General features: G+C 44.8%; 1 long non-coding RNA gene across 1 annotated transcript in view; it reads left to right on the top strand.

Annotated features, from left to right (window-relative positions):
• Positions 1-21871: 21871 nt before the first annotated feature.
• The window catches only part of LOC115079201, a 31646-nt gene continuing 27346 nt past the window's right edge, over positions 21872-26171 (top strand). The window contains exon 1 of the long non-coding RNA XR_003853222.1: positions 21872-23090. This is a non-coding gene — a long non-coding RNA (uncharacterized LOC115079201). The remainder of the gene's footprint in view (positions 23091-26171) is intronic.

The following is a 26171-nucleotide window of genomic DNA, read 5'->3' as shown; positions in this document are numbered from 1 at the left end:
GGTAAACAGGACATAATGGGGAGCATTTTCAAAAGATTTCTCCAGCTAATTTCGGAAGGTACCCAGGTAATTAATGAGGTAAATATCACACTCACACACACACACATTCTCACACTCACACACACACACACACACACATTTTTCTTTGGCCTGGAGGGCCTGACTACTGCAGCTCTGGCTCCTCCAAACCAAGTGGGGCCCCGCCGAAGCCACTGTACCACGGACTCCGAGTCCTGGCCCTATAGGGCCCCTGCCTCCAGCCACAAATTGGGCCTCCTCGTTCTTCCCACATGCACGGGCCCAAGATGTACTTCTTCTTCCATCCCGCGGGCAGGAAGAAGGCCCAGTCACAGTGGTCCTGCCACCAGAAAAGTCCAGACTGTTGCTTCCACATTTGAAGAGGACCAGCAGAAGCACTAGGCTGCTGCCCCCAAGCTTGTGGTGCTCTAGGCAGCCACCTAGTTTGCCTAGTGCTTCCAATGGCCCTGAGAAAATGCTAGATGAAGCAGATATAATAAAAAAACAAATAAAAAAAAAACCATATTACTGCCCATGTACACAGAGAACCCATCATCACCTTAACCAAAAAGATAACGTCAAATGTTCCGCCCCCTCCACCTGTCGTATTGGGTCCCTGAAGACTCTTGGGAGATTTATCTGACAAAACATTGGTAGTTGCTCTGGTTCAAAGAGTATGTATTTGTTGCCATGGTGCTTAACCAAATACTTACAAGGTGTTTGAGCCAGCTGCACGGGCCAGCACCTACAGGCATACTTCTAGAAATGTCTTTCTAATCTCCTACATGACATGGCGACATCAAGGAAAACTCATACCTTTTGATCAAAGAAAGGAGCATTTCTTTTCTGTCTTTCCTTAGTACTGGTGAGTGGATTCAAATACTGGTCAGGTAAGATGTTGGATTAGATCAGACTCTGAAGAATTGGTCTGTATTTCTCTGCAGAACAGAGAAAAAGAAAACCCAACTCTCTTTCCCATCTCTGACCATCTAACTGCTCCACTAGTGGGACTCTAGCTTGCCTCGATCACCACCACTGTTTCGAACCTACAACCTTTGGTTACCACAAAAGATGTCTCACACAAGGGCTTTATGGTTACAACTTATCATACTTTTATTTACTTTTTCTTGGGTACCAGCAGTAATAAAAAAAACAAACGGGTGTGCCACAGGATGCTAACTGCAGAAATGCTAACACTGACCCCAAATCTTGATAGCAGCAAACAAAACAATTAGAGCTTTTGTAGCTCCTGGAACATACAGAAAAAAAAAAAGCCTTCAGTTGCCTCCATTGATAATTCAGTCTTATTCACTAGTAGCCCTCAGTCCATCAGCTCAAAATTTCTCCCGAGAAGGAAATAATTCTGGAAATCATTTGGCATCTTTCTTCCTCCTAATGCTCTTGGTAAGAAGCTATGGTTTCATACCAGCATCTAGGGTAAGCTTGAGGCCATCCCTCTACCAGAACCTCAGAGTATCTTAGAAACTTTCTCAGGATCTCTCAGATCTCCACTCCCACTCAGAAAAATCTCTGGAAGTGTTTCTCTTCCCCTACACTTACTTAAAGGAATATACAGTCAAGTATTATCCTGTGCTGTAGAACCAACTACCCATAAGAATAATGGTAGAGGCAAAGGACAAACAAAGGTATGCCTATAGTTACCAGGGCTACAAAAGAAAGAAAAGAGTACTAAATCCTTGTCAAGTTAAAAAAAAAAAAAAAAAAGGACACCAGTCAAGTTCCCCTTTAATCTCTTTTTCATGAGTAGTTTCCAGCACCTCAGCTAAATTCAAGCTGTGTGCAGAGACCGAAGAGTCTATGACATCTCCACCATTATCATCCTCTCATCTAAGCCCAGGAAGCTGTAGAACTTACTTAAAGACAGCATAGAATCAGCATGTATTTTGAGAATTTCAAGGAAATACTTCTTTATAAATTTCCGTGAGCACGTAAGATTGACCAAAGGGAAGTTTCTAAACTGTGCATTATTTTCAAACATAAGGTTTGGCTACATCTAACCAGACATCAGACCTTGTGCCTAACATTCACCTGCCATATCTTTCAGACAGTGAGAGAAATATGCTGGAAACCCTTATTACTGTAAAAGTACTCTTTTTGGCAAAATTATATCAAGAAATTCTTAGCTGGCATACATTGCCAGGGTCTATCTATATATATATGCCAGCCAACAATCTCGTTCATTTACAGAGAGGTCAGTATTCAGTAGGGATGTCCATTTGTTTGAAACAAATGAGTAATCTGAACCAAATATGCCCATTTTTTGTTCAGTTCATTGCAAATGAATAGAATAGCTGATGCAGCTGAAAAATTCTAAAAATGTTCTGTTTTTTTTTCATTTGATCAAATAATGCATGCTATTAGCAAATTGTATACACTAATTGCAAACACTTAAAAAAAAAAAAATGTCCCCACCAGCCCCTTCTACCCCCCCTCTGGTCATCTTTTCCCCTTCCACAGGTCTCCAAGGATGAAAGGGCAGGAGCGATCCCCCAGTTGCTCCTGCTTTACCATTCCATTTGAAAAACAGCACCAGTCTCAGGGGCCAGCCAGCACTAAGCAGCTTTACAGCTGTAAACCATTTGAGCTATAAAGCAATATAGCTGTAAAACTTGAGCAATGTTCCCTGAAAGCTGTGCCGGAGTCCATCACCCACTTTCTAATCGCCATGCCTGCTGAAGTGCTCTCACGGTTTGAATTGGGTGGAGCAGGCGAGTCCCGTGGGACCTGCTCACCCTGTTCCATTCAAAGCGTAAGATGGTTGCAACGAGCTGAGCAGTCAGTACGCGGGGGGGCAGTAGACCCCTGCACAGATTCCAGGGACCGCTGGTGTTAAGTGGCAATTTTTGTTTAAAAAGTGGGATTTTATTTTGGTACAGATTTTGTGGATTGCTTATCAGCCTTCCGTTTCGACCCTGTTAATAAATAGTTTCAGACTGCATACAAGGTCAAGGGTCCCTCGCCTTTACTTTTTTTGTGTCCTGTCATTAGAACCTCTGACCTCTGTTATCAGACACTCAAGGACATGAGACAAATAGTTTGTGCACCCTTGTTGAAATGAATTTATAAGTGTTCCAGATATAAAAGAATGTGTGTTCCACATATTCCATTGTGCTATTCTCATTAACTCTTTCCTCTAACAAGTTTGCATTCCATTTCAGTATCTAATGCTTTTGATTTAAAAATAAGCCTAGTACAAGCAGTTCCGGATCAGTTTGTACCTTTTGTCATGAAGCTGTATGGGTCACCCTGTGTATGTCTGATTAGAAAATGCAGAAAATCCAAAGCAACAGAATAACCAGTCACAGCAATCAATGCGCCCGAGCCCAAACTGGCAGGAATAAGAGAAATGCCAGACTCTTGACTCACCTGCAGATAAAGCGTCTCTCCTCTCTCCCTGGGACTTCCTTTCCTGTGATGGTTTTCAAAGAGCACATTAGGCTCTTGCAGCCTTTGAAAGAACTAAATGATAACACATGCAAACAAGGTTCCTGTTTCCAAAAATGGGCTAAGATCCTCACACACCCAATGCTACTCCTTAAAAGCAGCCAAGTTTCAGGGAAAAATATAGCTGTGCGCAGAAGTTATATTTAACTCGATAATTCCCAAACGGTACATTGTATTCTCAGAGCTCACCAAGCACGAGTTACAGACCATTAATCTACTGAACTGTAGGTCTGTAGTTTTTGGTACAGAACTAGTGATTTCCTTTGCTTACAAGTACAATTAAAAGTCTTGATTCTTTTAATATTGTTCCAGACAAGGGTTTATGACAGAATCTGTCTGCTATAATTTTGATTTCCAACTGATCTTTAGCAAAGTACAGACTTAAAAGCACAATCTAGCTCAAGATGTTTCAAGTTGAAACTTATAGTAAAACACTTTAAAATTACACCTAATGTTTACTTTTCTGCCTGGGGGTAGCCTTCATGGAGCAGCAGTTGCTGCTACCCATAACAGAAGGTTTGGGGATAGCCTGCATGGAGCGGCAGTTGCTACTACCCTTAACAGAAGGTTTGGGGATAGCCTGCATGGAGCGGCAGTTGCTACTACCCTTAACAGAAGGCTTGGGGATAGCCTTCATGGAGCGGCAGTTGCTTCTACCCTTAACAGAAGGCTTGGGGATAGCCTTCATGGAGCGGCAGTTGCTTCTACCTTTAACTGAAGGCTTGGAGGTAGCCTGCATGGAGCGGCAGTTGCTTCTACCCTTAACAGAAGGCTTGGGGATAGCCTTCATGGAGCGGCAGTTGCTTCTACCCTTAACAGAAGGCTTGGGGGTAGCCTGCATGGAGTGGCAGTTGCTACTACCCTTAACAGAAGGCTTGGGGGTAGCCTGCATGGAGTGGCAGTTGCTACTACCCTTAACAGAAGGCTTGGGGGTAGCCTGCATGGAGTGGCAGTTGCTACTACCCTTAACAGAAGGCTTGGGGGTAGCTTGCATGGAGCGGCAGTTGCTACTACCCTTAACAGAAGGCTTGGGGGTAGCCTGCATGGAGCATCAGTTGCTATTACCTTTAACAGAAGGCTTGGGGGTAGCCTGCATGGAGCATCAGTTGCTATTACCTTTAACAGAAGGCTTGGGGGTAGCTTGCATGGAGCGGCAGTTGCTCCTACTCTTTAAAAAAAAACAAAAAAACCCAACTCTTACTAGGTAGACAGACAGGACCATTTTGGTCTTTATCCGTCGTCATTCACTACCTTATGTCTTCTAAGCCTTAATGCACTCGTACTATCAGAAGCACAGGGCCGGTGCTACCTGTTTTGCTGTCCTGTGCAAATAATTACTATGTGGGTCCTCTCCCTCCCAAGCCCTCACCACCCTGTGGATTGTAAGGGAGCCATTCATGGCCCTCTCTTTTTTTCCTAAAAATAACTTTTTGTATCTGAGCATTATTTATAGCTTAGGGTATGGCAACCAGATTTCTGGTGGGTAAATCTGGGACATGTCTTCCCTGTTTTGTCATTTGCAGAGAGGAGTGGTTATCTGATGGGCTGTCCCCATGAATAACTGTGGAAATCTGCCCTTAAAATATTCCTAAAAGCACAGGGTTGTTTTTTTTAATTTCGAAACAACTAAATATTTCAGCCTCAGTACAAAACCTCAGGGCTGGCAGGTATTGCCCTACATGCAAGGGAAATAATTATGCACCAGAAAAATTGAAAATAGCCAAAATAAATCCAGCTGTTTTCTACATGTAAATACTAGAAAATACAATTGATAAATAAAAACTGACAAAAGAAACAAACAATTTAAATTCTGCTTGGGAGGCACATCCCAGTTAGAGACTTTCAACTGGGTCTCAGGGTCGGAGCAACAATATTTGGTGCCCTAAATGAACCTTACGGCCTTGCTCTCCCGCCCTCTCTCCCTCCCCACCCCTCTCCACACACAAATAAAAATTATGCATCTTTTTTTAACCTTTATTTACTAATTTCAATATACTTTCAAAATTAGCTCTTGTGATAAGAAAACGCAGATAGTCCCACATTACAAACATAAGTAAATGTTTAACAAGGGGAAAAGGATCCTGTTTCAAACCACCCATGGGGAAGAAATTTACATCTAATAATTGAGCCACATATTTTATCCAGTCGGGACTGGTCTATTCTGGAGGAATCCCTCAAGTTGAAGAGGATAAAAAAAACCAAATATTTCACCCCCTGATACCTAATAACACACGGACACGGAAATCTTAATTGAGAGGTGGCTTCCAAAGCCCCAAGACACGTTGGGATAGATATTGAAACGCTACTTAGCCAAAAAAGTGGGACTTATCCGGCTGAGTGGCAGCCGCTGAATATCCAGCTATGTTCAGAGTTAAGTAGATAGCCGGATATCTTGGGGGCAGGCAATGAGTGGATCAAGGCAGGGAAACTTATCTGGTTTTCATAACTGGCTAAGTGCCTATATTCAGCCTTATCCGGTTAAGTTAACCGAATAAGATAGACCAGCTCAATAGCAGGTATAGCATTATCTGGATATAATTTATCCGGTTAACTAGCACTTATCCATTTCTATTCAGCAGCTTAGCCATGCGTAATTAATATCCGGATAACTTAGATAACCGGATATCTTTCAACATTGGGCTCAACCTCTTTTCTGCGGAAACAATTTTCCATGTTACCGAGTTTCCTTTACGACGTCTGGGAGCAAAGAAATGTTATGCCCCCCCCCCCGAAATTTTATCTCTAAGTTGAAAAAACAATCTAGTGTCCACAGTTTAATGGACTCTCGTTGATATTCAACTAACACACAGTGGGCCCTGTCTTCAACCATAGAATTTGATTGCCCTAAGAAATCTGAAAGATCAAAGGAAACCTGAATGAGCACAGGAAACATCTTTAGAGAAAACAGGCAAATAGCAAACCTTATTCAAGGAAGGAATAGCATCTTTAGAAACCCTCAAAAAGTCAGAATTGAACTTTTTAAGCATATCCGAAGGGGAAATAATAGGACATCTAGGAAACTTTGACTATCTTAGATTTAACCTGCTATTACAGTTCTCAAACTTTTGAACGGGTCCCAGGATATTTTATACCAGGGCCAGAACAAGGGTATTAGGTACCCTAAGTGAACCTTACAACCTCAATCCCCGCCCTACCCACCCACCTCCATAGCCCTTTTCACACACAATTAAGAATTTATAATAGGTTTTACATGAAAAAAGACTTTGAACTTAGTCTTTGAAATTGGTAAAAATGTCACTCAAAACAACATGTATATTACATTTGCAAGCTTTGCTGTGGTGCCAGCCAGAAAACCCTGCAAAAAAAAAAAAGCAAAACCCATATGGTATTGGGCCTATGTGTTGAAAGAGGGCTTGGTCCTCGAAAAGCTATGAGTAAACTGAATTTCAATTACAATATAGCACTAACTGGCAGCACCCAAATAGTAATAACCATACTAATGAAAAGGCAACACTACAAATATTACACCAGGATGTAAAACACCAATGCACCTCCTATCAGAAAAACACAACAAGCCACGCTGCTGTAGCTCCCTATACAGAAATTACATGCTAGCAGAATTCTTCACCTCAGTCACACATGCAAAACCCAGGCAGACCCTCAACATATATAAAATAAAGTATAAATAGAAATGTGCAGGTAAAAACTGCACTGGAAACCGCAAAAATCTGGACTGTGTGTGCAATGCAACAATAGAAAGCATCAAACAAAATCAAGAAATATAAAACATAATAGTAAAGCCATACCAAAAGAAAGAATACATATTTGAAAACAGCTGATGAATAGAATATCCAATAATTAAAAACTCATTTAAAATATTTTTTTAAATTTCCAAGCACCAACAAAATCTTTCAAAGCAGCAGACACATTAGATAATACCGAATAATTACAACTGAAAAGATTTTTTAAAATCCCCTGCTCTCTATACCTGTCAACATTTGATTTCTAGTCACCCTGAGATTGTCATGGATTAGTTGGGGGGGAAAGTGGGGAGAGGGGCACGCAAGCATTCTCCTTTCTATCATTTGCACATACTCTCGAACACATAAGGTACATGCTCATTCTTTCACACACACCCACACATACTCACACACATGCTCCATCTCTTTTGCATGCACACTTGCTCTCAATCTCATTCATACAGGCTCCCTCCCTCTCTGACATACACTCACACACACACACACACTCTCTCTCTTTCTCACATATACACCCATGCTCATACATAGGTTCCTTCTCTCACACATATACACACATGCATCCTCTCTCACACAGAAATACTCATACACACACAAAGAGGCTGCCTCTCATGCTCACAAACACACACACACATTCATACACACTCCCTTTCACACACACACTCTTTCTCTCTCTCATTCACTCATACACATATACAAGCTCCCTCTCTCACTCAACCATGACATGCTCGGTGTCAGGCCAACCCGACCTTCTCCTCTCCTTCAGCTGCTGGTAGGTTTGGGTCTACTGGTATCCCTGGGACATTTTGCCATTTTCAGTCGATAGAGTGATTGGGTCTGCCATCAGCCCTGGGTCCTCCTGCAGTGTTAGAACACTAGTAGGATGGGGTCCACCAGCAACCCTGGGACTTCTTGTGATCTTCAACTGCAGGCTTCTGATATTCAGTCACCAGCAGGCTGGGGACCAATGGCAGCCCCAAGACCTATTGCAATCTTTGATCACCTGAAGGATGGTGGTAGGATTTCACCTGTTTGCAGCCTTATCTTACCTTCATAATACCTCCCCACCAGAGGCCTTCAGGATGTCTCATCTCTAGTCTTGACAATTTCCTCTTTACTGGCCTTGCCACACCCAAATACCAGCACTATGTAAACCCATCTTCACACCATATCTTCCCATGGTGTCACTCCTGGCTCTGTGACCCTGACCCTTGTTCTTGCCTTACGGCCTAAGGGGCCTTCTAGTTTTGTCTTGCCTTGCCTTGAGGCCCTCAGGCCTATCCTGCTTTTTTCTCTGTCTTGAAGCCTCTGGCCTATTCTCTCTTGCATCCTGCCTTGGGGCCTTTGAGCCTATTCTGCCTGTTCCAAGCCTTCGGGCTTCTGTGTTCTTTGTTCAGTGTTTCTCTTGTCTGCCTTGTCTAAGTCCTGCCTTAGTCTGCCTTGTTGGTCTTGTCTTTTCCAGTATTCAGTCCTGTCTGCACCAGAGTCCTATCCTTGCCTTATCGCATCCTTATCTTGTCTAGTTCAAGGTCCTGCTTAGTATCCAACTTCGCCTTGTCCTGCCAACCACGTCTGCTTGGTCCAGCCTTTCCCACCTTGTCTGCCTTGTCCTACCTGCCAAGTCTGCCTTTTCTTCAGCCTTGCCTGTCCAGCTGTACCTGTCCAGTCTTGCCATGTTCCTGTACCTAAACAAATCAATCACACAACCTTATCACTTCATTTAGTCAGCCTGAGTGACTCACTGCTGTCTTGATTAACAAATGTTGGTACCTAATCAAACCAAATCACATTACTTTAACACCTTTCCAAGATAAGTAACTGAACTTTTCAACATTTTTACTTTCTTTCTTTCTTTATTTAAACGGTCTTATATACCGATATTCGTAGAAATATCATATCAGTTTACAGAGAAACTATAGAATGGAAATTACAAAAAACAGGTAGTGGGGAGGGGATACATTAAACCAAAGAGAAGCAAAGAAAGGGGCAGAATCGCAACGGGCAACTCGAGGACAGGTAAAGCACGAGCAAGTGCAGTGCTAACATAACTATATACAGTGTTAGCATAACTGTGTTCAGGATAGGGGAATTACTGGAGGGGATAGGAGGTGGCGATAAGGCAGGGGCAGCTCTCTTTCATACACACACATGCTTTTTGTCACTCTCCCACACACATTCCCTCTCCCACACACAAGCACATGCTTTCTCTCTCACTCACTTCCTCCTTGACTTAGCAGCAACAGCAATCTCCTTCCTCAGCCCCATGGCCAAGGAAATGACTTCCAGTCACAGGACACTGGACTGCTTCCGGTAGGGCACGCTCCTCTTCCTCCTTCCTCAGCAGCGCGGCCCTGCCGAAATCAACGGCGTGGTAAGTGCAGCCTCAGTAAGTGGAAAAGCTGCCCGGCCCCGCCAGCATTGCCAGTGAGGGGGCCGTGCTGCCTTTTCTTTTGCTGAGGACCCACCAGCCGCACTGTTCTCCTCGTCACACGGCAGCAGCATCTTTTGGTAGCGGTACCTTATGGCCGTGGCCATATTGGCCATAAGGCACGCTATGGTTCTGTGCATGAAATCAGTTTGCTTACACTAGGTCTTAATCTCATACATATTCATTCTGGATATTCTGAAAATCCGACTGGCTGTGGGGACACCAGAATAGGTTTGGGGAGATGTCACCTTTGAATGAAACTGTGCAGTTTCATATTCAGATGAGAAATAAGTAATCCTTTCTTGTAAAACATTTTTAAATGTCTTTATAGTTTTTATTTTAAAGCAGGAAAGACATTGGAACCATAAGTCCGTAGAGGACTTAATGCTTTGTTCACAAAATACTTTTTCTATTCAATGCCAATAGAAAAACAAATCTTTATTGAATAAAGCCTTTAGCATGGCAGGGGAGGAAGAAAAGTCTATTATGGATTAATAGATAAGGCATAGAAGCATATGATGGCAGATTATGAGGCCTCTATTCACCCCAATTTCTATAGTTATTTCCCCCCCACTGGAGTCACTTTCTTAACAGAAAAAATCTCTTTAGTGTGGTGCACTCAGAGGTAAGAGAGGCTGGCGTTTCAGAAGAATATTACATGGAATCCGAATCAAATATATTAGCACTAATTTTTCCTTTTGCTTTCATGCTTTCCTTGCCCGTCAGGCAGTTGAGGAAGTGTGCTGCTGATCCGGCAATCAGGATTTTAGACATGTCTGAAATTGCCAGCGAGACGGAGAGTTGGAAGGTTCAGGCAGCGACAATCAGTCCAAGGCCGCGACAATCAGTCCAAGACCGACCTTGCTGAACTCAAGCCACGCATGGTCTCTGATGGAATTGCACTCAAATATGGAGATAGCTCTCTACATCTCATTGGCTCTCCTCATTGTTACGAGAGTCCTGGTTACAGGAGATTTTTTGAAAAACTGGAAGTTGCTGAAAAATGGCTTGAGATAGAACAAAAGAAAGGTTTGTCTGTTTTTCACAAGCCCGGTCCCGATTGGATTGAAAATAAGCTTTTTTGCATGTGTTAAGGTCCTGATTTAATGACAATATTTTTAGAATAAATTACATTTGATTTTGAAAACAGCATTTGCTGGAATTTGGGAAAATGACAAGTATTGTTTCAGAAGTAAAGTGATTCTTTCTTTTTTGGGCAGGGGAGCAGGGGGTACAACTGAAGAGTCCTGCCCAGCTGTAAATATTTGACATCTTGGTTCTGATTAGCAATTCTACCTTATAATTGTTTTTTTCTGTCAGGGAAAGCAACAAAACATGTAAGTTTGCATTTTCTCATGTGCCAAGGTGCATCTCTTCAGTAGATTGTGCTGTGGCCATGCACGCATACTGATTTTAAGAATCTCTTCTTCCGGGGCTGCTGGTAAACTTTTCATGCTATATTTATTCTTGGAGCCCTGTCGTACTTTTAGGATAATGATCAACAGAACAGCTCAGATCTATTATGGATGGAGGAGCTTTTGAAAACAGTGCTTTTTTTCTCCTTAGAAATAAAATTTTAAAAAAAGGATGAATAGAGGGACTAAATATATTTTATTTGTGTCAGCTTCTAGCTAAATTCATAAAGCCTTCTTTTGCAGGGCAGTGCAACCAACGTGAAAGCCATGCGATTGTAAAGGGTGGCAGCTCAAAGGGGATGGTGGACCCAGTGGCTTCCAGCATATCCCATCCTGCCATCAGCTACAGATTTGAAAAAGGACCCAGGCCTGCTAGCAGACCCCATCCCGCTGGTGTTAAAGATCACAAGAGGTCCTGAGCACTGATAGCCGATGAAGAGTGGAAAAATTCTCAGGATGACTGGAGGACTACATCCTTCCAGTGGTTGAAGAGTGGGAGAGGCACCGGGGCCACTGGCGGACCCTATGTTATGGGCCCTGGACTCCGGGAAACCCACCTGGGGAGTGGCATGGGACTGCAGGGCAGGACTCGAGACAAGCCAAGGTCAGTCTTCTGCCTATCCAGCCCCCTCGCTGCAGGTTGAGCCCTTGGGTTCTGAGGGCCAGTAGGTCTCTGCGGCAGCAGTACAGAGCTAGGAGCAGAGTATACCTAAGTATACCTAAGAATGGTAACGTTTGTTTTTTACATTGTTGCAGTGCATACAGAATTTGGCGTTTTGCAGTTTCCAGTTCAGTTTTTGTTTGTACATTTCTATTTATACTGTATTGTCTCTTTGTTCTGTATTTGAGGGTCCGTCTGTGTTTTGCATGTGTGACTGACGCGAGTTATTCCATTAGTGTGTAGTTTCTATGTAAGGATCTAGAGCAGCTTGGCTTGTTCTGTTTTCCTAATAGGGGGGTGTATTACTATTTTAGGCCTGGTGTAATATTTGTAGTATTAACGTTCATAGGTAGCATTGTTGCTGTTTGAGTGCTGGCAGTTAGTGCTATTTTTATATAGAAATTCTGTTTTTTCGTGGCTCTCAGAGGGTCATGCCCAAGATGCATTACAGTAGGCTTCATACCATATAGGTTCCAAGTATCTCTTTCTTTTTTGCAGGGTTTTCTGGTTGGCACCTCAGCAGTGCATGTACATATAATATACGTATTGTAAGTGATACTTTTACCTCAGAAGACTGTGCTTTGAATGTCCTTTTTCATGTAAAATCTGTAATTATAAATGCATAATTTTTAATTGTGTGTGAGGAGGGTGTGATGGGGTGGGGGGCTGCAAAGCTGTAAAGTTTTCCTAGGGCACCCAGTACCCTTGTACTGGCCATGGGCATTGCTGTACAAATATTTGACAGAGTCTCCCAACTCGTGGTGTCGTGTCTTGTGTAATGGGTGAGGGCCCAGTTTTTCACTGGGCCATAGGTGCCAAATTGCCTGGCTCCAGCTCTGTTCATGCATATTCAATTCTGGTTATCCTGACAACCCCAACTGACACTGGAGTAACCAGGAAAGGTTCAGAATGCCCTCAGCTTAGTTGTCCCTGGGGATTTGGGAACCCATGACCTGAAAAATAATGATGATAAATTCTCTACCCAACCTTCAAGATACTCTGGAAGGTTTAGTGGGCCCAGCTTTGGGAAGTCGATCCAGCATGCTAACTTACCCAATTCTATTAACATATTCCATTTTACTAATCTACATTTTATTGTCCTTGTGTGACATACTTGTTTGAATCTTCATGATTTCTAATATATCGAGTACAGTAACTTATTAATATGTCTCTTACTGAACACAGGGCCAGTATTAGCTTTTTTGCTGCCCTGTGTGAACAATTATTCTGCTGCCCCCTCCCCTCCACATTCATTCAGTCTCTGTCTCTGGCCGCCAAAAAAACCCAGCTCCTTCCAGAGACCTAAACTTTAAAAAACTGTCACCCACCCCCTCCCCTGGAGTCCATGGCCAATGCAAGAGTATTAGGTGCCTTAGGCAAACCTTATACCCTTGGCACCGCACTCACCTCCTCCCCCATGCACACAATTAAGAATTATGCATTTATAATAAAAGATTTTACATTTATTTATTTATTGGTTTTTGTATACTGTCACTCAGGTTCCATCGTAACGGTTCACAACAATAAATAATAATGCATAATAAATATACTAAAATCAACTTCCTAGGACTAAAAAATAAAACAAATTACAACCATTCAAATAAAAACAACTCATAAAACAATTAAATAAACTTATCATACGACTATCCCTCCCTCCTCCAATCTTATGACCAATGTATGGTGGAAACAGTGACATCCAAACCATCTTCTATAAACAAGATAAAATAGTTAAAACTGTAAAATCATGACATAAGAACAAAATTTAAGGTGGGTTGGGGTAGGCCTCCTTAAAAAGCCAAGTTTTTAGAGCCCTCTTAAATTGTTTAAAATTCTTCTCCATTCAAATCTCTACAGGAAGCATGTTCCATATTTTAGGACCTGCCAGGAACAGAGCCCTGCCCCTCACTTCATTCAGCCCTGCTGATTGTATTGCTGGAATAGTAAGTAAACCTTTATTGGCAGAACATAAATTTCTCTGGGGGACATGTAATTTGATGGCAGGATTTAGCCAGTCCACCTGGTCACCATAAATTAATTTGTGCAAAATGCAAATTAATTTAAATTTAACTCCAAATGCAATAGGCAGCCAGTGTAAGTTGATCAAAGTTGGGGTGATATGATCGGATTTCTTTTTTCCGGTCAGAATGCGAGCTGCTACATTCTGTAAAACTTGTAAAGATCGAGAGGTGGACGCAGGTAATCCTAAAAACAAAGAATTACAGTAGTCTAACCTACCAAACAGTAGGGACTGCAACACAGTAAGGAAATCACCCTGATTAAGTAAAGGCTTCAGGCATCGTAATACTAGGAGCTTTGTATACCCTTCCTTTACTTTCGTGGCAATGTTTCTTTAAATTAAATTTAGGATCTAAATCAATACCAAGGTCTCTAATACTCGCAGCTAATTGAAGCATGGTATTGTCCTGCAACACTAACTGGTTGTTGCTTCTTGGAGAAATTTTCCTTTCAAGGAAAATAATCTCAGTCTTCTCGACGTTCAGAATTAATCTCAACTGGGTCAATACCTATTTTATGGCATTCAAATATAAGGACACGAATTTACTAGTTTTTTCCACCGACTCATCGATTGGGACCAAAAACTGTATGTCATCTGCGTATAAAAAATAAGTCAGACCCAAACCTGACAGCAGATGGCATACCGGCAACATATATATATATATTGAATAATGAGGCAGAGAGAGAGGAACCCTGCAGAGCACCAGTATTTAACTCACGAGTGGCGGAACATGTCCTATTAATTTGAACTTGAAAGAAATGATTCATTAAAAAAGATTCAAACCACTTAAACACTGTCTCAGTGATAGCAATTTCTATTAGTCTCTGGAATAGAATTTGATGATTTATAGTGTCAAAAGCCACCGACAAGTCCAGGAGAACTAGAAGATATGACTTCCCATGGTCCATCCCTCGTAAAATTGTATCTGAAAGTGATAAAAGTAGTCTCAGTACTAAAATGACATCTAAAACCAAATTGCGAGGGGTATAAAATATCATTAATATCCAAAAATAAAGATAATTGTTTAAAAACTGATTTTTCAATTAGCTTTGTTAAAAACGAAAGATTTGACACCGGTCAATAATTGTTCAACGTCGTGGGATCTAAATTTTTTTTCTTAAGGATGGGTCATACTACTGTACCTTTAAGGATGTCAGGTAAGGTTCCTTCTATAGGGACTTATTTTTGATGTTAGTAATAACTGGGACAATAGCTTCAGAGATCAGTTTCAGATCTGTTGTTCTAATGGATTAGCTGGATTTAGTGATCTCAGAGATCTCATCAAAATTATCCCATTTTTTTTATGGTCTTTTGCTTTCAAAGTGATGTTCTGTTGAATAGATTTATCAAAACTCATTAGAATTTTCTCAATTTTTTCTTTGAAAAAACCTAGCAGTTTCGTCACATCGCGACTCTTCTAAATATGCAGTGGGCTGGGTTACATCAGAAGTTAGTTTCTCTACTATATTGAAAAGTGCCTTATTATTGTTAGAAAATTTATGAATTTTCTTACCATAGTATTCTTTTTTCGCTGAGTCCATGTTCTTTTAACAATGTGCTAAGAATACCCGATAATTAGTTAGTGCTTTAATAGATCTAGTGCTTCTCCAAATTGTTTCTTTCTTACTTAACATTTTCTTATTTGATCTGATTTCATCAGTATACCAAGGATTTGATTTCTTGTCTGATGTAATAGTCTTAGTATGCATTGGATTGATTCTATTAGCTACCTCTTCAGTTATTTCAATCCATGAGTCTACTGCGTCTTGTGTGGAGGAAAGATTAATATTGTCTAATTTTCCTATCAATTCATTTTGCAGTTCCTCTGAATTAAAGGGTGGTCGATATTTAAATTGAAGGAGCTCTATATCTTTATGATCCCCTGGATTACAAATACACAAATCTGCATGAATTAAGAAGTGGTCTGACCAGTGAACTGGCATGATCTTAGCAGGAGCTTCAGACTTAATCAAATTGTTAAAAAAAGATTAAGTCCAGGGCATGGCCTAGTTTATATGTGGGTTCTTTACTTACAGGCCGATACAGTACAGTGCGCCCAGGTTTGGACGCGCGTTTTCGACGCGCTAGCTTTACCCCTTATTCAGTAAGGGGTAAAGCTAGCTTTACCCCTTATTCAGTAAGGGGTAATAGCGCGTCGAAAACGCGCGTCCAACCCCCTCCCCCCCAAAACTAATAGCGCCCGCAACATGCAAATGCATGTTGATGGCCCTATTAGTTATTCCCGCGCGATACAGAAAGTAAAATGTGCAGCCAAGCCGCACATTTTACTTTCAGAAATTAGCGCCTACCCAAAGGTAGGCATTAATTTTGGCCGGCACCGGAGAAGTGTACAGAAAAGCAGAAAAAACTGCTTTTCTGTACACCCTCCGATTTAATATCATAGCAATATTAAGTCGGAGGCCCCAAAAGTAAAAAAAAAAAATAATGTTAAATCGGCCCGCGGCTCACGGGTTGAAAACCAGACGCTCAATTTTGTCGGCGTTGGTTTCTGAACTCGTGGCTGTCAGCGGGTTTGAAAACCGACGCTGGAAAAATTGAACGTCGGCTGTCAAACCCGCTGACAGCCGCCGCTCCTGTCAAAATGTGCTCCTGTCCCTAATTTGCATAGGGCACCCTCCTGAATCGCGTGCCCAGGAGAGTGGCCTATGCACACGGGCACTTGCCCGCTCTCCCGTGCGTTTTTCTGTGTCAGCCTGTTAGTAAGTTGAATCCAAGAGCAGATAGCACACCTAACAGAATTTCACAGGCTACAGAACAAGGATCTTTATCCATGTGAAGATTAAAATCTCCTAAAATGATGGATAAAAAATTCAACAATCAGGGAAATATTTAATTCTAAAAGGCCGGGAGGGCAGTATAATAAACAAATTTGCAGAGCATTAGATTCAAAAACTGCTATTTCGTGATTGGGTATTTGAGTTATAGAAGTAATTTTCACGCCAAGCCTTTTTTTCGCTATCAACATTATGAAAAAGAATATTCAAAGTACAGTCTTCTGAGATAAAATATCACAACTTGTATATTAATTTACATATACTACTATGCTGCCAACCAGAAAAACCTGCAAAAAAGACACAGAACAGATATGGCATTAAGGTTATTGTAATGCGTGATAGGTAGGGGCACCCTCAGAAAGCAAAGAGTAAATTACAATTAAAATATAACAAACCTACCACACCAAAACAGCACTAACTACCAGCACTTAAAAAGTAACAAACTTACCTATGAAAAAGGCAACACCGCAAATATTGCACCAGGCCCTAAAAGACCAATACACCCTCTACTACGAAAACAGAGCAAACCAAGCTGCTATAGATTTCTACACGCTAGCAGAAGACCTCTCCTCGGTCACACATGCAGAACACAGGCAGACCCTCATCAAATACAGAGAAATAGAAACCATAAAGTATAATAGAAACATGCAGGCAAAAATTGAACTGGAAACCACTACATCAGACTCTGTATGCAGTGCATCAGTGGAAAAACAGAACTATCATTAATCCTCAGCCATTAAACAATAAAGTCAAGAAATATAATAAATATTAAATACATCCGTTGAAGATCAATGTAGTGGATCTTACATATTACAAACTGCTGTCATGACCTCTAATTAACTTGTATCTGATGTTATGTTGACCTAGAACATGTAATTGTTGTTGTAGAGACCTAGATTATGAATATCGACCTAGAATATGAATATTGTTTTTTGTAAACTGTTGTGGTCTTCTTATGGAATGATGGTATATAAAATGCCTAAATAAATAAATATATTAATCATAATAGTATAAATGTGTTGTGAGCAGGTACGAGGCCCGATCGTTGGGCATAGCATGAGCCCTTGGACCATGGCACAACCCCAGGGCGAGGCTCCAAGGTACATGCTGTGGGAGGCGAGCGTATCCGGGCATAGGTTGGACAGAAGCTCGGAAGCGCTTGGAGACTAAGAACCCTTGGACACTCGGAGACTCCGCTGAACCTGCACACACAGGAGCGAGACCCATCAACGCAATTCTGGTCTCGAGGGTAGCCCTTCAGCTAATCGATAGCCCTTGCGGACCTGCTGCTTGGGAACAGCTTGTGCGTCAGAACAAACAAAGTGACTCAGAAGGCACAGACATGATTTGGAACAGTCAAAGGCACAGAACACTTGAACATGACTTGGAACAAGGAATATCATTTAGAACAAGGAAAAAGGAGATCCACTGGCTGGACAAGCTCCATGAGACTGAAAGTAGGAACAAGACTAGGAACTTGGATCTCGGAATTTGAATTTAAACTTGGAACTTTAAAACAAGGATGGACTCCAAGGACTTGACAAGCGAAGATGGACTTGGAAGCAGGCCTAGTGCTATGAGGTGCCCTACACAGCCTGCTAAGGGTTGGTCACGGACCATGACGATGGCACACCTGTGGGAACTTGGATGCAGGATTTGTGCTGCAATGCGTCCTACACAGCCACCATGGCTGGTCACAGACCACGCACTGGCACACGAGGAAACTCAGGGACTTGATTAGACAGATGTGGGAGACTTGGCCCCAGGACTTGGGCAGCAAAATGACCTACACAGTCTGCTGTGGGCTGGTCTCAGACCACGAGCTCACAGGACTTGGGTGCAGGGCTCCGAGGACTTGGAAGACTCAGGAGACTTGGACGAGGCGAAGACTTAGAAGACTTGGATGCAGGAACCAACGAGACACCAGGAACATGAAACAGGATGGCCGTCCAAAGAGGAACATGAAGACAGTGAAGACTGATGCAAAGTCAACCAGGAAGGTAGTAGAAGAGCTCTTTTATAGGGCTGGCAGGAGGATGTAGCACAGGCATCATCAGAAAGAGCTACAGGGCTTTTCGCGCCACAGGCCCTTTAAATTCTGGTCTGTGGCACGTGAGCATGCCTAGGAAGAATGCCGGCAGAAGAAATATGGAAGTCGGCGGCCCTCAGGCCATGATGCAGTAGCGGCAGCGTCTCACCACCACAAAGAAGATGGCAGGAGCGGCGGCAGCTCAGTGCCGCAAAGACAGGCTCAGCAGCGGCACTCCAGCTGTGAAGACCAGTGGCAGCGTTGGCAGTGCCCAGGCCATGCTGAAGTCAGAGCCGGTGTCAGAGGTAAGAGCTGCTCGTGAACCTGACCACGGATGGCAGGAGCAATAAAACATACTAATAAAAAGAAATTTTCAAAACGGCTGATGGATGGAAGATCCAATAATTAAAATATACAATTTGTTTTAAATTTCACAAACACTTTTAAAATATTTCAAAACAGGAAATAACACCCAAATAGTAAAACAAATAAGGATAAAATAATTCATGCTCTCTTGATTTCCAGCCCCTCTGAGATTGTCATGGATCAGTGGGAGAGGGATATACAAACTCTCTTCCCTCTCTCATAGATATAGTTATATATCTATACATATACACATACGCTCCTTCTCCCACACACATTCATAATATGCTCTCTCATATACGCACATGCTCCCACACACACTCTCTCTTCTCACACATGCTCAGAAACACACATGCTCACACATGTTCCTCTTCCATGTACATCCTCACATACACACACGATCCCTCTCTCATACATACATGCTCAGATAGAGACACACTCATACACATGCTCAGACACACACACTCATACATACTTGCACAGATACACACAAGCTTAGGCACTCACAGGTTTGTTCCTGCTCATATATACACCAAGGCCTATCCCAGGAGCTCTGGCCCTTCACTTCTTTGGCGCAACAGGTTGGGAGCTGCCTTGTGGCTTGTTTTTCCCTTCTGGCCACCTAGCACGTGGCCCTGCAGCTCATCCTGACTTTGCAGCTCTGCAGCAGGTTGAGATCTGCCACGAGGCCCTAGGGCTCCTCTTGTTCACCGCGCCGTGCCACAGCTCCTTCTCTGCTTCGCCTGCACGGTACTGGAAATCTCTCATCTTTGCCGAGTGGTCGGTTGTGAAACCGCCACGTGGCCCTAGAGCTCTTCTTTACCGAGCAGCACTACGGCTCCGCCTCCTCTTCGCCGTGTGGCCCTCCACCACCGTCTCATCTTCACTGCGTGGCGGGTTGGGAGCCGACACACGGCCCCCGCAGCTCCCTCCTCTTCACCACGGCGGCCTGCGGCTTCTCCTCCTCTCTGCGGCACGGCGGTGCCAGCGGCTGACTCGATTTGGTCGTGGCCCAGAGGCCACCGGCCTGTCCAGGCATGCGCATAAACATTTTTCACAAAAAGGGAGGGGGGTGCCTGGGCGTGGTCTTGGCAGGGCATGGGCGAGACGTGGGTGGGCCGAGCCTGCACCACGAAAGCTGCGCATAAGTATTTACATGCACAAGCGTGCGCCAGGATCCCTTACCACGTATCTTTACTTCTGCCACGGGCGACGTGTAAGTCATGTCACAAAAAAGCAGTATTAAAATGTTTTGTAGTATTTTATTTTAATGAATGTTAATTACATATAGATTCCTTTATTAGATGGGATATATATATATATGAATGTTGGAATCTAATATTTACCTTCAATAGCATAGTTGACCACATAGTTGCTGTTGAAACTCCTAAGTTTGGGCTCCAAACTGGCACAGAAAAGCAGCAATAGGAGCTTAAATTCCCACCTTCAAGCTTAATTCTGCCCCGAAGGCAGCCCAGTTTTTCAGTGCTTATGTTTAGTGGGGAAGATCCTGCCCCCCCCCCCCCCCCGCCCCAAATTCGGATATAACTACCTAACTCCCTAGTTAAAAATCCACTTCCTGGTGTAAAATGATTCCCACCCTCTCTTATCTTGGCAGACATATTCTTCCAATGCATGGTCCTGTTGTTTTTTAATTGACAGCTTGTTGAACAGTGGAAATCCTAGGCGTCCTTTCCAGGTGTTTGCATAGGGTGCTTTGTTTGCGGTGCAAAGGAAACTTTATACTTTGGGGCAATAATCAAACTGCCCACAATGATGCAAAGTCCACAGGTATTTTTTTTGTCTTTGTTTGCTTGTTTTTACCTGCGGGCTTTGCACCAATAATCAAAGCAAAACCATGCATGCACTTGTATTTTGATTACTGCATGAGGAAAACGTATCCGCAGAGATTTGTGCCTGTTCTTACCACGAAGGCACCTTTGCCCTTCGGAAATAATGTGCATAGGTTTGAAAACGTCATCTGTGCGAGTTAATTCCCTCCCCTAACCTAAATACACCCTAGGGAACTCCTGTAAATATTGCAGGTAAAATTACGGGCATTGCAGAATGCCCCAAATTTTACCCGCATTGAGAGGGGAACATTTTCAAACCACTCATTTCAACAGTTGACGACTGCCCTCCGTACGATCTTCTCTGCCAGTTGCTTCACAAATCTCCCCATATCGAAGGCAGGCTGCATGCCTGTAACTCAATGAAAATGGTATTTTACCATGCATGTCCCTCACTACAGGCCTGATTTACTAAACGTTCCTTCCCACCCCCCAATAGAGAGAGAGTGGGGGGGAAAAAACATTGAATCCCCTCGGAGCTGCTGCTTTTGTGGCGAAGGAAAGACACAAAGCAAAGGAAAGGAGTCGCTGATTTCTCAGATTCCTGCCCCCGCAAATTCCGTGAGCGGTACAGCCTGTGCTTTCTGTGCCCTCTAGCTTCTGCAAACTGCACTTCCCAACTCTGCGGGAAACTCTTCAGACCCTCCCGGACCAGCCCTGCTTTCCCGGTTCCCCCTACCCGGGCAATCAGGCAACCCCAGGATTTTGGAGCCTTTCAGCCCTGGTTACATGAGCAAGGCAAACGGCATAAGGTTAACACTGAGACTTGGAGGCGCAGTTCTGACACACAAATGATCAGAATTGAACGGCGGCGCAGGCTCGTCTTGCGCCGCCGAATCTAACCAGGGTAAAGCACGCGACGGCGGAAACAGGGTTGGGGGAGGGGGCGGAGCGGGGGAGGGCGCACAACGGCTGGCCAGTGCAGCGATTCAAATCGCTAAACCGCTATTGGCCGCGGCAGGCAGCTCGCCTGTGACGTGGCAGGTTCCCTGTCAGACGGACCCAGCTACCTGCAGAGGCAGGCTGCGATTGCTTTCTGTGATTGGGTGCTTTCCCAAAAAAAAAAAAAAGGAAAACAATCGCTTTTAGGTTTCAAAAAAATTTTTTTTTGATATATATATATCTAGATATAGATATATATATATATATACAGGATAAAAACAACAACAACAAAATTGGGGTAGCAGGAAACTGCAAGCTCGTCCGAGCATGCAGAGGCGAGGACATGATCGTGGGGCCCTGTTTGGCCCAGCCCTCCTGGCTCTACCCCCTGCAGGAAGCCGCAGACCCGGTTCCCAGGGCAGGTCTCTGCCTCCTCCAGCCTCCGCAGACCTCCCCGTCCAGTGTTACAAGCCTCATTTCTCCCAGCTCAGGAGAGAGTGGCCCCGAGGTTGGTCTCCCTCCCCAGCCTCCCCTCCGTGCCCTGGGGATGAATTCTACCCAGATCTTTCCCTGGATGTCTCAGGAGTGGAATTTTCCTATCACCTTCCATCCCCCTTTCACTCCATTCCCCCTCCCCCTCCTGGCCTTCCGCCACCCACCCGGGAGGCAGTAGCGGGTCCCGCTGGCAGGGCCCCCAGTCACGGCAGGAGCAAGGGAAAAGCCCCAGTTCCCAGGAAAAGCAGCAGGGGGCAGGTCGTATCCGCAGGGAAAGGTTAGGCCCAGGACGGTAAACCGGCAGGCATCCCCCCTCGCAGTGACACTCCACACCGCAGCACGGGTGCAAGCAGCACCTCCCAAAAAAGCAAAAGGTGGGCATCTGGGATGACGGGCAGCGGGCCCAGCGACTTTGTGAGGAGTGGTGTGGAAGGGACATAGTGCTGCACGCAGCAGGGCGTCACAGAAGGGTTTCAGCGGTTTCCCTCCTCCACCGACAGGGGATTCCTTCAGTTGTCCAGGTAGGCAGCCCAGAGGGTGCCCTCCCTTCCCGGCGGTGGGCAGGGGGTTACTGGGGATGGGGAGGTTTTGGTGGTTGGCCTATGTGGTATGGAGATGGGTTCTACGAGAGCAGCGCTAGGGCAAGCGCGCATGGCCCGGACTGGTGGGATGGAGAGGGCGAGGGTGGGGAAGCCCCGGAAAGGGGTGTCAGCGGCCAGTGGCAGGGATCGGGGTGCACGAGGACACCCGAATGACAGGTCCAGGGACAGTTCTGCTGGCTGTATGTTTGTTCCTACAGATTCGGCGGCTCCAGTTTGTCCCAGCACATCCCAGCAGGAGGCCTGGAGAGAGAGGGTTTTCTCACAGCCCATGGAAGGGATGGGAGCATCGAGGTTCGGCGGCTTTGGACAGAGCACCCGAGGTGGCGAGCGGCAGTTGTTTGGGAGCAGGAGCTGGTGAGTTGGAGCCGATGAGGGCGCGTAGGGGCAAAAAGAGGAAAAGGGCATGTCAGCCTAGCTCTGAGTCAGATACCAGCTTGGTTTCGCCTTCAACATCCACCTCCAGCGAGTTGGGGGCGGATAGGCGAGCGAGGCTAGGAGAGGGCCCTAGGCAGGACATGGGGCATCCTGCATTAGCGTCGTTGACGGAACTATGGGAAGAAGTACCTAGGAAGTTGCGGAGACATATTTGAAAGAGGAAGTACATTAATATTTTCAGATTACTGGAGGGCAGACGGGGAGGAAGGAAGGACAAAAAGAAGAGTAGGGAAAGAGGGAACAGCGGGTCCCAAGGTGTCTAAGAATATTTTGAATTGGGTCAGGAGGTTCTGCGTTTGGCTAGCGTAGTGAGGCAATTCGACCCAGCACAGTACGGGCCTTTATGCGTACGGGGATAGTATACTGGGAGCTTTTAAGGACTAAGAAGGTTGGGCGTGGCTCAACTATGATGAGAAATTCAGGGACAAAATGGCGGTGAATCGCAATATATCGTGGGGTACGCAGGACATTCATCTGTGGTCCACGCAGATGGCCAACAAGAGCGCAGGTGGCCCAAAAGGAGTAGGGGGTGGTGATACAGGGTTCATCGGGACGGCAAGTGCAGGTAGCGGGGGAGGGAGGGACAAGCTCCTTTCGGGCCACGGGGAGTAGTATTAAGGCAGGGAGGGGGGTCAAAGCAGCGATCGGAGGGTCGGATGTATGCTGGAGATTTAACAAGGCTACTTGTTTGTTCCCAGATTGCAAGTTCCGACATGCATGCGCCACATGTGGCGGAGCCCATCCAGCATCCAAGTGCTCACAAAGTCAGAGTGCAGCCCCACGTGGGGGGGAGGGGCAAGAGTGATGTTCAGTTGGCAAAGGATGATTCCCCAGCGGTGGTTGAGTAGTTGTGGGTTTGGTTAAGGCATTATCCAGATGAAAGGTCGGCAATTTTACTGTATTACGGTTTTAGGGAGAGCTTCAGGATCCCTTACACGGGGCCAGGGAGCAGGGGGAAGGTAAACGCAAGGTCAGTGGTGAAGTTAGCAGAAGTAGCAAGGACAAAATTATAGGCGGAGCTGAGCTTAGGAAGGATAGTGGGGCCTTTCGAGGAGCCGCTGTTTCGTAGGATGCACCTACCTCTGCTGGCTGTCATCCCAAAAAAAGACACCGGGTAAATACAGGGTAATCCTTAATCTTTCGTACCCGCGAGGCGTGTCAGTGAATGATTTCATTCCCAAGAGCGAATGTTTGGTACGGTACGCCTCATTTGACGCCACATTAGACTTGGTGCGGACAGCAGGTCGGGGAGCATGGATGGCGAAGGCAGACATTGAGTCCACATTCCGGCTGTTGCCCATACATCCGGCGAGCATGCCGTTACTGGTGTTTTCATTCAAAGAGCAGTATTTCTTAGATCACTGTTTACCGATGGGTTGCGCTATATCGTCTGCTTACTTTGAAGCCTTCAGCTCCTTTTTGCTATGGGTCACTGAGCAACACATGCATTGCAACAGCATGCTACATTATCTGGACGATTTTATGTTTGTGGGGACCAGTCAGTCCAATCAGTGCCGGGAGCAGTTAGACGGTTTTATGGAGGTGGCAAGATGGATAGGTGTACCAATCGCTCCAGATAAAACGGAAGGGCCATCCATGCAATTTTCCTTTTTAGGCATTGAGTTGGACTCTAGCTCATTTGGAGGTTAGCAGCAGCTACAGAGGGAATTCATGCGGGGCATCTTTTTATAAGGGTGACTCGCAGGATTAAGGATGAATTAGGGGTCTGGGAGGTTTTCTTGGAGACTTTTAATGGGATATATATATGGTACTGGACAGCGAGATATTGAGCTATTCTCCGATGCAGCGGGGTCCAACGGTTTCGGAGTCCATTTCCAGGGACAGTGGTGTGCGGAGCCATGGCCAGAGGATTGGGTGTTGGAGGGCATTACCAAAAACATTACCTTTTTGGAGTTATTCCCCATTGTAGCAGCATTAGCGATTTGGGAGGAAAAGCTAAGCAACAAGCGAGGTATTCTGGTGCGATAATCTGGGGGTGGTGCTGTTAAGGTTTTGAGGTGTTTGGTGGATTCTTAGGGCCTGCAGTGATGGCCACTCCCACAGGAAGGAGCCCCATGGAGAACTGCAGTACCAGGCTAGACTCAGATGCACAAACACAGAGATAGTCTTTATTGTACAGCTTGTAGAGTTCACCAGAGGTGGCAGTAGTGAGTAAATTCCTGCAACAGTCTTGGGTCCTCGGCTGAGGAGACCCATCCCACAATGGTGGTATAGGGAGCTCCGATACAGGTTTCCAATGAGGAGCTGTAGGTGAGACAGACTGGTAGATGTTAGATTACTCACACTCTTGTAGCTGTAATGGTGGAATTCCCAGCAGGTAGAAGTAATAGTAGCAGGTGCCACGATAGACAACTCAGGCCCTCGAGGAGCGAGTACCTGGATACTGCATAGGGCCCCTGAGGAGCGGGTACCCAAGTTAGTAGAACCCCGGAGGGTAGAGAGAGAGAGAGAGAGCTTCCAACGGCAGCAGGAAGCAGCAGATTAGCTGCTTCCTAGTCATTAGTCATCAAGTTAATCCCGGCTGAGAATGCATTGGTGTGCCCGGTGTGGACCTCACAAGAATATGTAAGGGTGTGCCCCAAAGTGTCATGCTCCGCTAACCAGTTTTCAATTTACAAAAGTTTTGAAATGGTACTGGGCAAACTTGGTTGAGAGATGGAATGTTATAGCTCTCATTCCTTTCGTATAGGGGCGAAAACTATAGCGGCAGAAAGCGGCATGTCAGAAGCTGGGATCAAAGCTATTGGGAGATGGAAGTCCAAAGCCTTCACATACTACGTTAGAAAATAAGCAACCGGGGGTAGAGGGGATGTGCGGGCCATTCGGGTTATTAATTGGATTCTCTTCTCTTGCAGAGCTACGGGGGGTTCTTAGAGTGCAGGGGTGTGCCTGGGTTGTGGGTCACTCCTTTATCCACTGGGCATGAAGACAGGCATCGCGAAGACCTTACGGGGAGCATCTGCACCTGGAGTGGTGGAA

This window comes from Rhinatrema bivittatum, chromosome 17 (assembly GCF_901001135.1).
Source record: "Rhinatrema bivittatum chromosome 17, aRhiBiv1.1, whole genome shotgun sequence".
In the NCBI taxonomy this organism is placed as follows: domain Eukaryota; kingdom Metazoa; phylum Chordata; class Amphibia; order Gymnophiona; family Rhinatrematidae; genus Rhinatrema; species Rhinatrema bivittatum.
The sequence above is the reverse complement of the archived record's forward strand: the minus strand, read 5'-3'. Positions and strand labels throughout refer to the sequence as shown.